Genomic DNA, 16,411 nt, shown 5'->3' on the forward strand with positions numbered 1-16,411 from the left:
CTCAACAACTGGCAGGTATTTATGACCAGGGGTCTTCAAACTTGGCAACTTTAAGACTTGTGCACTTCAACTCCCAGAATTCCTCCGCCAGCCCTGGCTGGCTGAGGAATTCTGGGAGTTGAAGTCCACAAGTCTTAAAGTCGCCAAGTTTGAAGACCCCTGTTTATGACGGTCGCAGTGTCCCAGGGTCACGTGATCATTTTTGGGTGACCTTCTGACATGCAAAGTCAATGGGGAAGCCACATTCATTTAACAACCATGTTACTAACTTAACTCCTGTGGTGATTCATTTAACAACGGTGGCAAGAAAGGTTGATAAACTGGGGCAAAACTCACTTAACAACTGTCTTGCTTAGCAATGGAAAACTGGGGTTCCATTGTGGTCATAAGTTGAGGTCCACCTATCAGGGTTATCTCCCTGATGGGCAACTTCTCTCAAGCCAGACCCTTTCCTACTTTCGAACCAACATAGCCTATCATTGATTTTTATGTTACAATTTTCTACCCAGAAGCCCAGGCCATTTAAACGAATCCTTCGTCCTCGGGGAACAGCTCCATTTCCAGAAAATACCACAAATATCCTGAGAAAATTAACATGAATTGCCAATAATGGCACTTTTTGTCAGCAGTATATATCCAGACCAACTTCCCCACCTAATTAACACATACGCCAATACACTGGACGTTAAAAAATTTGCAGAAAATGAGCAATTCTGGAAGCAGGACGCTTATAATTTATTGCCAACTAGGGACTTCTAATCCCCAAGCTAATTTTTCACAAGTGCGACTTGCACAGCCCCCCCAAAAAACACCAAGATGTTTCATGCACCACACTGCCTGGTGCTCTCCGATCGGCAGAAGTGAAGCACACACTTAGGCTGCTTGAGTTTTCCCTCCACTTCCCAATGGAGTCAAAAAAGTCAAGATGGCAGCCACCGACATGCGATCCGATCCCTCTCAGCCACTGAACAGTCTCTGCTGCGCAAGCTTCAAGTCACAACAGGAAAAGGGGAATGAGGACAAAGCTGCAGCTTTGTCACTCTTAAAGTGACAAAGCTGCAGGTGCAAGCTCCACTCGCGCGAAATGCGCTCCCCACCTGGTTAGACTGACTGGTGAAGATCAGTGGCCGGTTCAGTTCTTTTCCCTTTGGAAGGGTGGGGGGGTGGTAGGGGAGGGGGAGTAGGGAGAATCCCCCTTCCCTATTAAGGTTTAATATCCCCCGTGGGGATATAATCTCTAGATCAGTGTTTCTCAACCTTGACAATTTTAAGGCATGTGAACTTCAACTCCCAGAATTCCACAGCCAGCATTGCTGGCTGTGGAATTCTGGGAGTTGTAGTCCACATGCCTTAAAATTGTCAAGGTTGAGAAACACTGATCTAGATTTTTTGGCAAATTTTAGAATTTGGTAGTAATACAATTTAAACTAAGTCCAATTACTTCCTACCAACTCTCCGCTACTGGAAAGAGAATCCACCAAAAAGAGAGACTGTACTTGCCTAAGAGCCAAACTTGCACGTCTGATCAGTGGGCGAGATCAGTCAAGACTGGGATCTCGTGGTCCAAGACGGGCGTGGCAACTTTGGCTGACTGATCTGATTGGGCAGGAATATAGTCTCAACCCATTGTGGATTCTCCATCTCCGGTGCTGGAGAAGAGCGAGTTCTCATTTCTCTCTCAGTAAGCAGGGAAGAAAATGGCAGCTGAACCCAAGCAAGATGATGGAACAGGCTTCCCTGCCCTATTTGTGGCGTTGCTGCAGCTAGCACAGTGTTTCTCAACCTTGACAATTTTAAGGCATGTGGACTTCAACTCCCAGAATTCCACAGCCAGCAATGCTAGCACAACCCTGGGCCATGGGAGGACCTCCAGCCCAAGGAGAGAGCAGTTATTTCATTGGAAAGTGTGCAGGATTCAACTTTGAACATCTGAGGGAAGGAACAAGATTTCCCTTCATCTTTGACCATTCAGTATAGCAGTGTTTCTCAACCTGCCCACTTTAAGATGTGCGGACTTCAATTCCCAGAATTCTGTGAGCTGAAATTCACACATCTATGGAGATTCTCAGTCATCCAGGTCATGGTTGTCCCAAAGGTGCCTTTTCATGAGGCAACTGGATCTTTCTTTTTTCTCTCTGAAGACGTTTCGCTTCTCATCCAAGAAGCTTCTTCAGCTCCCGCCATCCAGTCAGAGCTGAAGAAGCTTCTTGGATGGGAAGTAAAACGTTTTCAGAGAGAAAAAAAAGGCCAGTTGCCTCATGAAAAGGCACCTTTGGGACAAATCCACCCTGTCCACCCATCTTAAAATTAACAAGTTGAGAAACATTAGTCCAGGGTCTTCAAACTTGGCCCTTTTGTGACTTGTGGACTTCAACTCCCAGAATTCCTCAGCCAGCGTGCCTGGCTAAGGAATTCTGGGAGTTGAAGTCCACAAGTCATAAAAGGGCCAAGTCTGAAGACCCCTGCATTAGTGTGTATTGTCTGGGGCTTCTGATCCCTGCAGGGCCTTCAGTTTCCTACCAGCTTTGCAAGATCTGGATTTTTGGCTGCCTAAGTTTACAGGCCATATAAATTTGATCAATAATTAAATCCTAAAAAGATACTTAAATAAATACCAGCACCTTGAATTGCACCCGGAAGGAAACTAGGATCCTGAGCAGCTTGCACAATAAAGATGTAACATGGGTTGAGCACCCGACAATAATGTGTCTATGTGTGGTACAATTAATCCTCCACTTACGACGACAATTGAGCCCCAAATTTCCACTACCAAACAAGAACACTGATAAGTGAGTTTTGCCCCATTTTATGACCTTGTTTGTACAGCAGTTAAATGAATCACTGCAGTTGTTAAGTTAGCCACAGGCTTGTTAAGTGAATCTGGCTTCACTTAAAAAGTCAGAAGGCCGCAAAAGGGGAACGCGTGACTTGGGGACACTGCAACCGTCGTAAATACAAGCCAGTTGCCAAGGGTCCGAATTTTGATCACACGAGCACAAGGATGCTGCAACAGTCATAGGTGTGAGAAATGGTTGTCACTTTTTTTCAGTGGCAACGTAACTTCAGGCTGTCACTAAACAAATGGTTGTAAGTCAAGGACCACTTGTATTGACTTGTGGGCCAGTTGTAACCCTGAGTGGTCTTCAAGGGTAGCCCCATATAAAGCTCACTGCAGTAATCCAACCAGGAAGTAACTAAAATGTGAGTAATTATGATAAAGGCCTTCCAGTCCAAGAATGGGCATATATAGGTCTATATATATATGTTGTATATAGTATGTTTTAAATGTGTGTTATGTATGTGTACACTTTGAGAGGAAGCAATTAAATTTCATTTTTAATGTGTCCATTGTGCCTACAGGAAAAAATGGCAATAAAGGTTATCTGCGCCACCTAAGAGCCGAGGTGGCGCAGCAGTTAGAGTGCAGTACTGCAGGCCACTTTAGCTGACTGTGTTCAGCAGGTCAGTGGTTCAAATCTCACCGGCTCAAGGTTGATTCAGCCTTCCATCCTTCCGGGGTAGGTAAAATGAGGACCCAGATTGTTGGGGGCAATGTAATATATATATATACATTGCTTACTGGTGTACACCGCTTAGAGAGTGCTTGCACTTAAAGCGGTATATAAGTCTCATAAATAAATAAATAAATAAATAAATAAATAAATAAATAAATAAATCTACAATATACAACCTCCCCTTCTGAATTCTCTGCTGCTGGAAGTGAACTGCCCTACTCACACCCCCTCAATTCACGACAGACAGTCCTCAACTTACAACAGTTTGTTTAGTGACTCTTCGAAGTTACGACAGCACTGAAAAAAAAATGAATTATAACCATTTTTCACACTTGCAACTGTTGTGGCATCCCCATGGTCACATGATCAAAATTTAGATGCTTGGCAAACAGACTTGTATTTATGACCACTGCAGTGTCTCGGGGGTCATATGATCACCTTCTGCAACTTTCTGACAAGCAAAGTCCAGGGGGAAGCCGGATTCACTTAACAACTGGGTTACTAACTCAACAACCGCAGTGATTCATTTAACAAAGGTCTCACTTAACAACGGTCTCACTTAACAACAGAAATTTTGGGCTCCGATGTGGCCGCAAGTCGAGGACTACCTGTACAGTGCCCATCCCCATTTCAGCAACCGCCTGGGGTTTCTCCAGAGTCAACCAACTTCACACGCATGCCACGATTGCCCAACTAAATCTTCTGGGAGATAGCCTACAAGCAAATTCCCTGCCCCCATTTAAATCTTTGCCCCATGGGACCGAGAGGAAATATTTGGAAAATCGTAAATTTAAACCTCAGAGGAGGTTTCCCCGGGGCCAAGTAAGCCTTGCCAAGTTTTGCTGATCTATCTTTGCCTCCGTGCCCTGCCCCACAGCTAAACAAAGCCAGATTCACAGGTTCTGCTGTCATCGTAGGCTGGAGGCAAGAATAGCAGGGCTGACGATTTGACGGCTAAAAAGAGGTGGAGAAGTTCAAGCCAACATCAGCGGAGGCCCTTCCCTTGTCTCATCTCTGTCTGAGAAGGGTTGGCTGCAATCGCTTGTGGCTGAAAAATGCCAAGATATTGCTTTTAATAGGAATTGACAGGTCCCAACGGTGCTTTTTTCAAAAGGCAACTGGACTTTCTTCTCAAAAGTCCAGCTGCCTTTTGGAAAAACATCTTTGGGACAACCATGATGACCTGGATGACTAATAATCCATGGATAAGACTAGACAGTTTTATACTAAGCAACAGTACACAGGATTTAAACCAGACATCTCCATTCTGCCTCGTTTTATAACCTTTCTTGTTAAGCGAAACACTGCAGTTATTAAATTAGTCACACAGTTGTTAAGTGAATCTGGCTTCCCCATTGACTTTGCTTATTAGAAGGTCACAAAAAGTGATCACACGTCCCCGGGACACTGCAACCGATCATAAATATGAGTCAGCTGCCAAGCGTCTGGATTCTGATCATGTGACCATGGGGATGCTGCAATGGTCGTAACTGTGAAAAAAGGTAATAATTCACTTTTTCAGTGCCATTGTAACTTGGAACGATCACTAAACTGGCAGGAATAGCCAACAGTATACTACTACAGATGGTGCCTGGCTCAATAGTAGCCACTTTGAGAGGAATCTTGAAGTCCTAGTGGACAATCACTTAAATATGCCAAAGTGGCGCAGCAGTTAAAGTGCAGTACTGCAGGCCACTTTAGCTGACTGTGTTCAGCAGGTCAGCGGTTCAAATCTCACTGGCTCAAGGTTGACTCAGCCTTCCATCCTTCCGGGGTAGGTAAAATGAGGACCCAGATTGTTGGGGGCAATGTAAATATATATAGACATTGCTTACTGGTGTACACCGCTTAGAGAGTGCTTGCACTTAAAAGCGGTATATAAGTCTCATAAATAAATAAATAAATATGAGCCAGCCGTGTGCTACAGCTGCCAAAAAAGCCAACACAGTGCTAGGCTGCATTAACAGAGGGATAGAAGCAAGATCATGTGAAGTGTTAATACCACTTTACAATGCCTTGGAATACTGCATCCACAATGTAAAAAAGATGTTGAGACTGTAGAAAGAGTACAGAGAAGAGCAACAAAGATGATCAGAGGACTGGAGGCTAAAACATATAAGAAACGTTTGCTGGAATGGGTATGTCTAGTTTAATGAAGAGAAGGACTAGAAGTGACATGATAGCAGTCTTCCAATATCTCAGGGGCTGCCCCAAAGAAGAGGGAATCAAGCTATTTTCCAAAGCATCTGAAGGCAGGACAAAAAGCAACAGATGGAAACTAACCAAAGAGAGAAGCAACCTAGAACTAAGGAGAAATTTCCTGACAGTGAGAACAATTAATCAGTGGAAGAACCTGTCTCCAGAAACGGTGAATGCTCCAACACTGGAGGGTTTTAAGAAGAAACTGGACAGCCATTTGTCTGAAATGGTATAGGATTTCCTGCCTGAGCAAGGGGTTGGACTAGATGACCTCCAAGGTCCGTTCCAACTTTATTATACTAAACGAATTATTGTAAGTCGAGGACTACCTGTACATAACAGTGTATACACAACATTAACTACTTCGAATCCACCATGACCTGATTTATGCTCTTAACACAGATTTAGGAACTGAACCCTTGGCCTCTTGTGCCGGGAATTTACAGACTGAGAGGCACATCTGTACCTCTCATTTGCTAATAAAGTTGAACTGCCTACGCCAAAGCATACCAAAGCAACTGAGGAACAGATCAGCATCCAGGGCACCCCTTCCCAGTGCCTTAAGTTTCAATGGCCTAATGTTACCTATGGAAAAAAGATTCAACTGCCCCACCCAAGATTCCTTTGTGAGACAGGTGAGATATCAGAGGGAGCCCAAAGTCGCACCCTTGGCCTTAGGCGGCCTCAGTATGGCTCCAGGAAATGACTCAGAATAGGTACTCCTCATGTGTATTCTTTGGAAATTATCAATGGAACCCAACAATGATTTGGTTTCTTTGGAAAGGAGAAAGGGAGCAAACAGGAACAAAAGGATCCGAAACTAGGGAAAACACAGGTAAACAAATCCAGATAGTCCTCAACTTACAGTCAGTGGTTTAGTGACCATTCAAAGTTACAACAGACCTCCCTGGAGGTACTTATGACCCAGATTCAAAGTTACAAATGGTGGCCCTGCCCCTCCCCACAGTTACGGGACCACTGCATTTATAACGGTCATGTGATCATTTTACCAAACCACGGTGTCTACTTCCAATTTTGGGCAAAAACAGCTTCCACACCGGTTTTCTTAACGATCACAGTGTAGTACAGGTAGTCCTCGGCTTACGACCGCACCCAAGCTCCACATTTCCGCGGCTAAGCCAGACAGTTGTTAAGTGAGCTTTGCCCCATTTTACAAAGCGTTGCCAAGGTTGTTAAGCGAACCGTTGCATTTAAGTTAGTAACACGATTCTGAAGCGAATCTGGCTTCCCCCCATTGCGAACTTGTCAGACATTCGCAAAAGGGGATCGCGTGACCCCGGGGACACTTGCAACCGTCATAAATATAAGCGTTCCAATTTGGATCACATGACTATGGGGATGCTGTGTTGTTGTGACTTCCAACGGTCCTTAAACGAATGGTGGCAAATTGAGGACTACCTGTAAAAGCTCCACCTTTCATAGTCTGCAAGAGAAGACAAGCAGTAATGAGTTGGAAGGTGCTGGAAAAGAAGCAAGGAGAACCTTTTCATTTCTACCAACGAATCAAGGCTAAGGAAGTACGCAACCAGGAACTTTTCGGTGCCTCTTGAAACCAGGGTTTGAAAAAGGGTGTGGCCGTGATTGCCTTTCATCAGAAATGGTCTCCTCCTTAATCAACAGTCAGGTGGGAAAGCAGAGGTGCCACACCTTAGAAAGACACAAAAGTTTCCATCCCATATGGTAGCAATTGGTGACCTTTTAATTGTCACCAGGCAACAATTTCCAACAGACTTCGCCATTAGTCACTTTAGTCACGCCAACAGGGTCTACTGGATGCTGCAAGTCAGCAACATCTGGATGCCACCAGTCCGGCAGCAAAAAAACAAGACAAAACCAAAAAAGTAAAAAAAAAAAATGGGTGGGAGCGGGAAAGAAGCAAAGTGAATGAGAAACAATGGTTGGAAACTGATCAAAGAGAGAAGCAACCTGGAATTAAGGAGAAACTTCCTGACAGTGAGGACAATTAACCAGTAGAACAGCTTAGCCCCAGAAATTGTGGGTGCTCCATCACTGGAGATTTTAAAGAAGAGACTGGATATTCACCTGTCTGAGATGGTATAGGGTCTTCTGCTTGAGCAGGGGGCTGGACTAGAAGACCTCAAAGGTGCCTTCCAGCTCTATTCCATTTTATTCCATTCTTCTAATTCTGTACTGTTCCGTTCGATTCCATTCTTCTAATTCTATTCTATTCTATTCTATTCTATTCTATTCTATTCTATTCTATTCTATTCTATTCTATTCTATTCTAGGACTAAACTTTGAAAAGCAGGAAGGATCAGAAACCTGCCCACATAATCCATCCAAAGAAAACCCTTATTCCCAAAATTAATAAGCCTCAAGGGTGAAACACAGCAAGAAAGAAACTAGCAAAGATAAGAAGCCGTTCTCTATGACTACATTCAGTTCCTTATCCTTTCAATCAGGTGGAGCAAAGATCTCTGTTCAGGAATGGGGAAATGCTTTCTCCCCTCCTAACACGCACGCACACACACATGCACAAATTACCCCAGCAAACATCCCCCTGAGGTGTTGTAGCCCAGAAAGATTATCTCCTTCCCAGGAGATCTGAGGATGAAGGGGACTCTTTATCACAACCAGCCCTCCAGATAAAGAGAGGATGTGCCACAGTTATACACCATTAAACAAAAGTGGCTATAAAGAATTGTATTATCTTCAGGGAAGACAAGGAAAATTCCTCATCAAACTGTGGTACTGAACATTTTAGAGAGGGCAACTTAACTGGAATACAGTCTCAAGAAGATCAAATTCATTTATTTGATACAGTAAAGGGGCAAAACAGCTCAACCAGGCAGCCTGTGACTACAATGAGACCACAGTGACCAGAATGTCCCAGTAACCAAGGTCAGGAGAATCCTGGGAAATTCAGAATAACAGAGCTGGAAGGGACCTTGGAGGTCTTCTAGTCCAACCCCCTGCTCAGGCAGAAAACCCACCAATTCAGACAACTGCTTGTCCAATCTCTTCTTAAAAACCTCCAGTGTTGGAGCACCCACAACTTTTGGAGGCAAGCCATTCCACTGATTGTTCTATCAGGAAATTTCTCCTTAGTCCTAGGCTGCTTCTCTCCTTGATTAGTTTCCATCCGTTGCTTCTTGTCCTGCCTTCAGTCCAATACACTGTGACTATGCCAAGTTGGGGAAAGTTGAAGAGGAACAGAAGGTTCTGCTTCCCCAAATCCTTCCTTTAAAACCTACCTGAAGGGGAAGAAAAAATGAGGAAGCAAATGTACCCTCAAGATCCCAGAAATCAGCAACAGAAAGAGAGGAAATTAGGATTGGTAAGTGAGAGACAGAAAGTGCTACAGTATTCCTGCGTGGGCAAACTAGAATCCACCGGAGCTGTCTAACATATTGCATGATGAGAGAATCAAGAATGAAAAGAGGTTTTTTTTCCCGAGAGAATGTCCTAAACCACAGAATTTGCTATTGCACAAGAAATCTAGTGACCGACATCGAGGTGGGCAGGCCGCTGGCTTTCAGGGCAACTTAATCATTCTGGCTTTCCATTAACTCTAACATCACAGCCCACATACTCGACATTCCCGTTGCTAAGAGCTGGAGCAGGAAGGTGGGCTGGTCAAAAGATCTGGGAACAGAACCCAAGATCAGCCTGATTCAGTGCTCTGCTCTTTTTTCCAACCTTTTAAAAGTTGTAGTGTGTGTCACTTTGAAGGGGTGCTTCTTTTGCCCCTCGCTTTTGCCCCTTGCCCGTCAGGAGGTGACAACAGGAAGGAAGGAAGGAAGCAAAGCAGCAAGGGGGAAAGGGGAGTCGGCTTCCCCCTATTTGATGCTTGCAAGAGGAAAGAGGGAAAGAGTCAACCCCGGGCAAAGAGGGGCAGGAACCCCCAATCTCACTAAGGGAACCCCAGAGCTATTCCCAGCCCAGCCCCAAAGAACTGGATCCCCCTCCCAAAAAAAATTGGCTTGCCAGCTCCCCAAACATGACACAATCTCCTTTCCCCCTCCCACACAGACACATCTGGGGGCAGGGTTGGACTACAACTACCATGCTGGGTGGGGATGATGGGACCTTTAGTACAGCACAGACTTTGAGCAGGGGATTGAAAGCGACCTACCGGTTGGTCCCAAGGGAAGCGGGTCTTTTGGGGGCAACCGAACCCCCCAAACGTCCTTTTCTCAGCTGGGACTTTACCTGGCAGCCTGGAGGAGATAGGAGCTTCCGAGCTGAACCCCATCATGAACTGGGGGGGGGGTATTTCCCCTGGGATCCTGCCCGCAGAGCCTAAGCGAGGCAGCGGCCGAGAGAAACGGGCGAGCGAGGAGGCAAAGAAGGCTTTGGGGGCGCAGGGCTGACCCATTCCCCAAGTTCAGCGCTCTAAAGGGGGGGCTCCCGCCTTCTCCGAAACTCAGAGAAGGGGGAGCTCAAATAGAGGGGGGGTCTCTCAGGAGGAGGGGCTTCGTCTAAGGCAAGGGACCCCCTCTCCTCCAGAAGGGAGGAAGGGGGCTCCGCTGGGAGGGGGGCTCGTGAGGTCACTGAGGGGAGGGGGTCCGCCGGAGGCAGGGGGTCCCGCTCACCTGGTCTTCGCGCTCTCTCCCAACACACGAACAGGGACTCTCCAGGGGAAGAACCAAAAGCCGCGAGGCGGCGACAGCGGCGGACTCAAGGCTGCCGGCTTCGGGCTCGGCAGCTGCAGCTCCGGCCTTGACCAACTTCCGGGTTTGTGGCCGCCATCTTGGAGCCCATGCAGACTTCCGGTCCGAGGAGAGGCGAAGGGGAAAGCCCGAAAACTACGGCAAGACTTCCGGTTCTCGCTTGAGCGCTGGGGTGCTGACGCAGAGACGTAACCTCGGGTTCTCTAATGAGAGGCGAAAGCACGCCCAAGGTGGGAGTCCACCTGACGCATCTGCAACCCGGACGCCCGGTTCCCAATCGACAGGATGAGTGGAGCCTCCCCTCCCCCCCAAAAACGGAAGAAACCCTTTCCTCACGGGTATATATGGCAATGATATTATTCAATACCCGGAACGGTACGGAAGTCTAAAGGGGAAAGACGGGGCATCGACTCCATCGAGAGATGGATAGAGCGGCTCTTTTGCAATATCGCATGGAAACCGGTCGTCGATGCGCAACTTTTTGTTCATTCTCTTTAATCTCCTTGCTTCAGACTTTATTAGAAACGCGGAAATTGGACCATAGGGGGCGTGGCTAGCGAGGAATGGGCGGAGCACTGCCAGAAAAAAGCTTGAGAAATGCTGTTGCTTTATTGCTGTCATGCAACTTCACAGTATTACTATTGTGAACAATATCAGCAAAGCTTAGGAGGATTTTTATAGTCTCATGAAGTATGTAGGGCACAACTTTTATTGAATGGGAATGAAACCTAGGGAAGTTTGGGGCTGCTTATTAGGGTTACAGACTTCTGATAGATAAATTAATCATGGTTTACATAACATTGATCAACTGATTATGTGGCATCGAGTTAAGCGCCAGCACTTAGCAGCCAGGCAGATCAATGTTTCTCAAACTTGGCAACTTTAACATAGGTGGACTTCAATTCCCAGAATTCCCCAGCCTGCATACTGGTTGAGGAAGTCTGGGATTTGAAGTCCACGTATTTTAAAATTGCCTTGTTTAAAAGCAATATTGGTGTAACGGAAGCAATGCTATTTGCAGCTATACTTCTCTTTCTGTCTGCAAGTCAGAAGGAACAGTGAAAAATAAATCCAGACAACGCAGGCAACCAAATTAGTTTTCTTGATTAGTTTCCACAAACAGAAAACAATAGCCTAATCAAGAAAATTGCATCCCCACCAACACTGCTATGGCAATTCTATATAAATGAAGCAAACACCATACCTACTAGAGCAGTGGTTCTCAACCTGTGGGTCGGGACCCCATTTGGGGTCGAACGACCATTTCACAGGGGTCGTCAAACAACGCAGTCCGCCATTTTTTCCCCCCTTTTCCTTAGCTGTGCTACTCCCTTTTATTCTATTAGCTTTTGAAAGCCAATAAAATAGACTCTCTTGAATAGAGTTTAATTCTATTGGCTTTCCAAAGCCAATAGGAATTGTCCAGGCTGTCTCTGCCCTGCTGAGCCCGCCAAAAGTCCCATTCTGCAAACGGTGCTGCACCAGTTGAGTAGTCCTCGACTTACGACCGGTTGAGGGTCACGGCATTAAAAAGGTTGAGAACCACTGTACTAGAGCTTACTGGATAATGTTACTAAGTGGATAATGAAATTTCTGCAACAAAATAACCAAGCTCAGAGAGCACCAACAACTTCACAGTTTTGATGATAGCAGCTCTTTGAGTAATGTTTTCAGTAACTAGGAATGTCTTTGATCAAGGGTCTTCAAACTTGGCCCTTTTATAACTTGTGGACTTCAACTTCCAGGATTCCTCAGCCAGAGAGCCTGGCTGAGGAATTCTGGGAGTTGGACGTCCACAACTCATAAAAGGGCCAAGTTTGAAGACCCTTGTCTTGGATTAATGTTTCTAGTTCTTTGAGGTAACAAAGCAAGTTCTCCGTGACAAATGTAGAATCTGATAAGAACTGGTTCAAGCCTGCCAAGAATAAGAATCATACATAGATCTGCACCTTAGTAACTCACAAAGTCATTATAATGTGGGAAACGCACCTCCTGAACATGACAATAAGTATTAACAAGCTCATACTAAGAATGTTATGGGATGTTGCGAAAGGCTGCATGTTGCACATAAAGTTTCTGAGCATCCTCACTAGATCACAGAGGAGTCAAATGATACTAACTGATGAAAAATATTCATTCAGAATAATAGAATGGGAGAATAAAAGAATTGGAAGGGACCTTGGAGGTCTTCTAGTCCAACCCCCTGCTCAAGCAGAAAACCCACCATTTCAGACAACTGCTTGACCAATCTCTTAAAAACCTCCTCCGCAACTTCTGGAGGCAAATCACTCCTAACTAAATTGTGAAACTTTTGTGAAAAGTGGACAGTAGAAATGCCACCTTTGGTTAAGTTTCCACCCATTTTTCTTCTAATTTCTTTATAACTGTAGTCTTGTTCACTTAATAATACTATTTTACATCGCTTTCTGAGCGACCGGTCAAGGCTTTGCACCATTATTTTAATTTTATTACGTTTTACAAGCTCACTCAATGAAAGAACACAAAAAAACCCAGCCAACTTGATAGCGATCACATAACACACTGACAAATGTCCTCCTCTCAGCTTCAATACATGACATCAATAACCGAATCCTGTGATCTGATTGGCTCATTGCCAAAACAAGATGACCACGCGATTGGCTCTCTAAACACTCCTGCTCATTGGCTACAATCAGATGAAGGAAAGCTACCTGATATCAACCTAAGCAAGTTGTGCTTCCCTTTTCTGGTTATTTGGCTATAATGTTTCATGGAATACAGTACAGATAATTGAACAAACTTTGTTACATTACATTCTTGATTAAATTATCTTTTCATTGATATATAATTTGATGGTGCTACTCCCCAAAAAATGGTGTTATTAGCCATCAAACCTCAAAAATACACTTTTCCCAAAAGGTTTCCACAATTTTGGCCACTATTGTATATAAAGTGATTTTCTATCTTTCTAAGTGGCTTCCCTCTTCTATTGGATAATCTGCCTCCCCTTATTTGTGTCCCTAAATAGATAGATTTTAATCTGTCTTTCCACCTTGGGTTCTCTTTGGGCAAAGCACACTTCGTGAAACGGTCTGCCAAAATGTGTGGGTCAGAGTTTTAACTCTGAACTACAAATATTATCTTCTGTTACAAAATAGGATGGTTTCCCCCTTCTAGTTCTGGGGCTATTGTTGTAATCCAAACAAACTATCACTTCCTAAACTTCTTTTTGAATAATGCAGGTGGTCCTTGACTTATAACCATTCATTTAGTGACCGTTTAAAGTTACGGCAGCACTTAAAAAAAGTGGGCTTATGTGCGTTTTTCACACTTACAACCATTGCAGCATCCCCTTGGTCATGTGATCAAAATTTGGATGCTTGGTAATTGGTTGCCATGTACCGGAGGGATCATGTGATCACCTTTTGTGACCTCCTGACAAGCAAAGTCAATGGAAAATCCAGATTCGTTTGACAACTGTAGCCAGGAAGCTAAAATGGGATGTGAGAACTCAGCCCCCCCCCAGAGAAGGAAATACTAAAAGGGCAGGAAAATATATTTCCTCAAAGGATCTTAAAGAGGCAGAAAAGCATGCCCAGTTTTCTTAATAGCCCCAAGTCTCCCTCCTCCAAACAGAAACCAGCTCTGTAGAAATGCAGATGTAAATAATTCAGGAAGGTTGGAGGCCCCCAGCTAGAAGCTTAGGAAGACAAAGACACCTAAAATCTACAGACCCCACCCAAACTCTAAGACCAGACATAATAGGACTAACCCACAGATGCCAAAGGGGCACACCCAGACTCAAGTCAGAATACATGACAGAGGAAATACAAAGCCTCAAACAGGAACAGGAAACAACTCCAAACAAAAGGCCCCAGAGGATATAAAAACCCACTCCTTACATGTGCTCTCTCTTTTCTTCCAGAGCCATCTTCCTGTCTAGCTCTCCTCTCCAATAAACTACAACCTTCTTTCTAAAGCAGTCGTCGTGTTGTTTATTCCCGGCTTGGACTGAATCATGATGAAGACTTTTCCTTCAACGGGGCAAACTCACTTCACAGCTATGTTGCTTAGCAACAAAAAAATTGGGCACAATTGTGGTCAAACCAGTATTAGAATCTAATACACTTCCTTGAAAATCGGAAGAACTGCCAAGAATACATGAATAAAACAGAAGCATCTGAGTACAGGTAAATTGAGAAACTGGATACCAAGTGCATCAACTGCAAAGAGCTTCAGGTTCCTCTTCAACGCCAGTGCAGAAAAGAGAGTTCTCTTTCCTTAACAGAAAGCAAAATATATCCAAAGGGCTATTTCACTGCAAACCAGGACTTGCTCCTACAAACCAAGAGGCATCCCCTAATCTAGTGTATAGTAGTCCTTTCCGTTTAGTGACCATTTGCAGTTACAACAGCAGTGAAAAAAAGTGACTGAGGATTGGTCCACGCACTTACAACTGGTGCAGCATCCCCACGGTCATGTAATTAAAATTTGAGCACTATATATCCCACTGCTAGATAGCCATGCAGCCTGGATTCTTTCCTGAGAGTTCCCCTTGGTCACTATTAGCAACTGCTGACCAACCCAAACTTTTTAATATTTCTAAACAGAGAGTGATTATGGATTTTAGGTGCTGCCTTTGAAAATAGAACAGCTGCCAATCAGCCAATGAAGCTTACTATGGCTGCATTAGCAAGGTATAAGAGTGAAAATGAAAGAGAAACTGAGGCAAGGTAGCTACAGCAGCCATATTCAGTAACTGTCCAGCCAAGAAAGTTAATTTCAAGTTATTGCTTCTGAATTTAGTTCACTTCTAGCTAATCTTGAGTCAGATTTGATCTTGGGGCATTTTCGCAATAGTTCGAACTGAGCTCAGAGAGCATAAGTGAAGGCTAAAAATAACCTAGCTTAGTGGAGAAAAGCTACAGGCAAAACAAAAAATAAATAAATATTAAGAATTCACATGTTTCTAAGCAAAGCACAGACTCAGCCTTGCAATAGGTCTCGCCATCTTTTAACACATAACTTCACTGCCCCCCTTCCTCTCTCCTTTTGTCAGCGCCTCGTTTTTAGAAAACGCCAGGCGTGGAAGAATAATTTTTATCAGCTGTTATGTAACCGCAGGGAACTGAAAACTCCTACCGAAAGTCAGCCCACGCGTCCAGACCCACTTCCTACCTGTTCTTATTTGTGGTGCCTCTTCGTCCAAGTTTAGTTGTGCAGGCTTATCTGAGACTATAATATCCTTAGCTGATTTTTTTTTTTTTTTTTTTTTTGGCTGCTGCTGCTGCTGTTTTCTTCAGACAAAGGCTGTCAAGTGACTCTTCCTTCTCTTTCAGGATCATGTCATAGCCCAGTGGGTTTCACTTTCTTCTTTGCAGACACTCCTAGGTTTTGTTTTGTTTGTTTTAAAGTCCTTGTTTCAATGTTCCTGGTTAAGACTAACCTCTAATTTCCAGCATCCAATGCTTACCGATTCAAATTACAGGGGGTCTTCGAGTGATTAGTGACCGTTCAAAGTTACAATGGCACTAAAAAAAGTTATAATAATAATAGTAAAGTTGGAAGGGACCTTGGAGGTCATCTAGTCCAACCCCCTGCTCAGGCAGGAAACCCTACACCATTTCGGACAAATGGCTGTCCAGTCTCTTCTTAAAAACTTCCAGTGTTGGAGCATTTACTGCTTCTGGAGGCAGGTTGTTCCATGGATTAATTGTTCTCACTGTCAGGAAGTTTCTCCGTAGTTCTAGGTTGCTTCTCTCCTTGATTAGTTTCCATCTGTTGCTTCTTGTCCTGCCTTCAGGTGCTTTGGAAAATAGCTTGATTCCCTCTTCTTTATGGCAGCCCCTGAGATATTGGAACACTGCTATCATGTCCCCCCTTGTCCACCAGTTGACTGATGACCATTTTTCCCACTTACAACCGTTGCAGCATCCCCACGGTCATGTGATCAAAATTCAGATGTTGGTACTGGTTCATACTTATGATGGCCGCTGTGTCCCCAGGAGTCATGTGATCCCCTTTTGGGACCTTCTGGCAAGCAAAGTCAAGCATCCCGGTTAT

General features: G+C 44.5%; 1 protein-coding gene across 5 annotated transcripts in view; it reads right to left on the reverse strand.

Moving 5' to 3' along the window:
• Window positions 1-15,657, reverse strand: part of SBNO2 (strawberry notch homolog 2) — a 142,927-nt gene extending 127,270 nt beyond the window's left edge. For 3 of the 5 annotated variants that reach the window (XM_039319255.1, XM_039319251.1, XM_039319252.1), the window contains exon 1: window positions 10,292-10,515. The gene's annotated coding sequence lies outside the window, so the exon portion shown is untranslated. Of the gene's footprint in view, window positions 1-10,291; window positions 10,516-15,526 lie in introns of those variants that run through there. The other 2 variants (XM_039319253.1, XM_039319254.1) reach the window with 2 other exon arrangements.
• Between the last annotated feature and the right edge of the window lie 754 nt (window positions 15,658-16,411).

This window comes from Crotalus tigris, unplaced genomic scaffold (genome assembly GCF_016545835.1).
Source record: "Crotalus tigris isolate CLP2741 ecotype Arizona unplaced genomic scaffold, ASM1654583v1 scf7180000022970.308977840:1548163, whole genome shotgun sequence".
NCBI classification, from domain to species: Eukaryota; Metazoa; Chordata; class Lepidosauria; order Squamata; family Viperidae; genus Crotalus; species Crotalus tigris.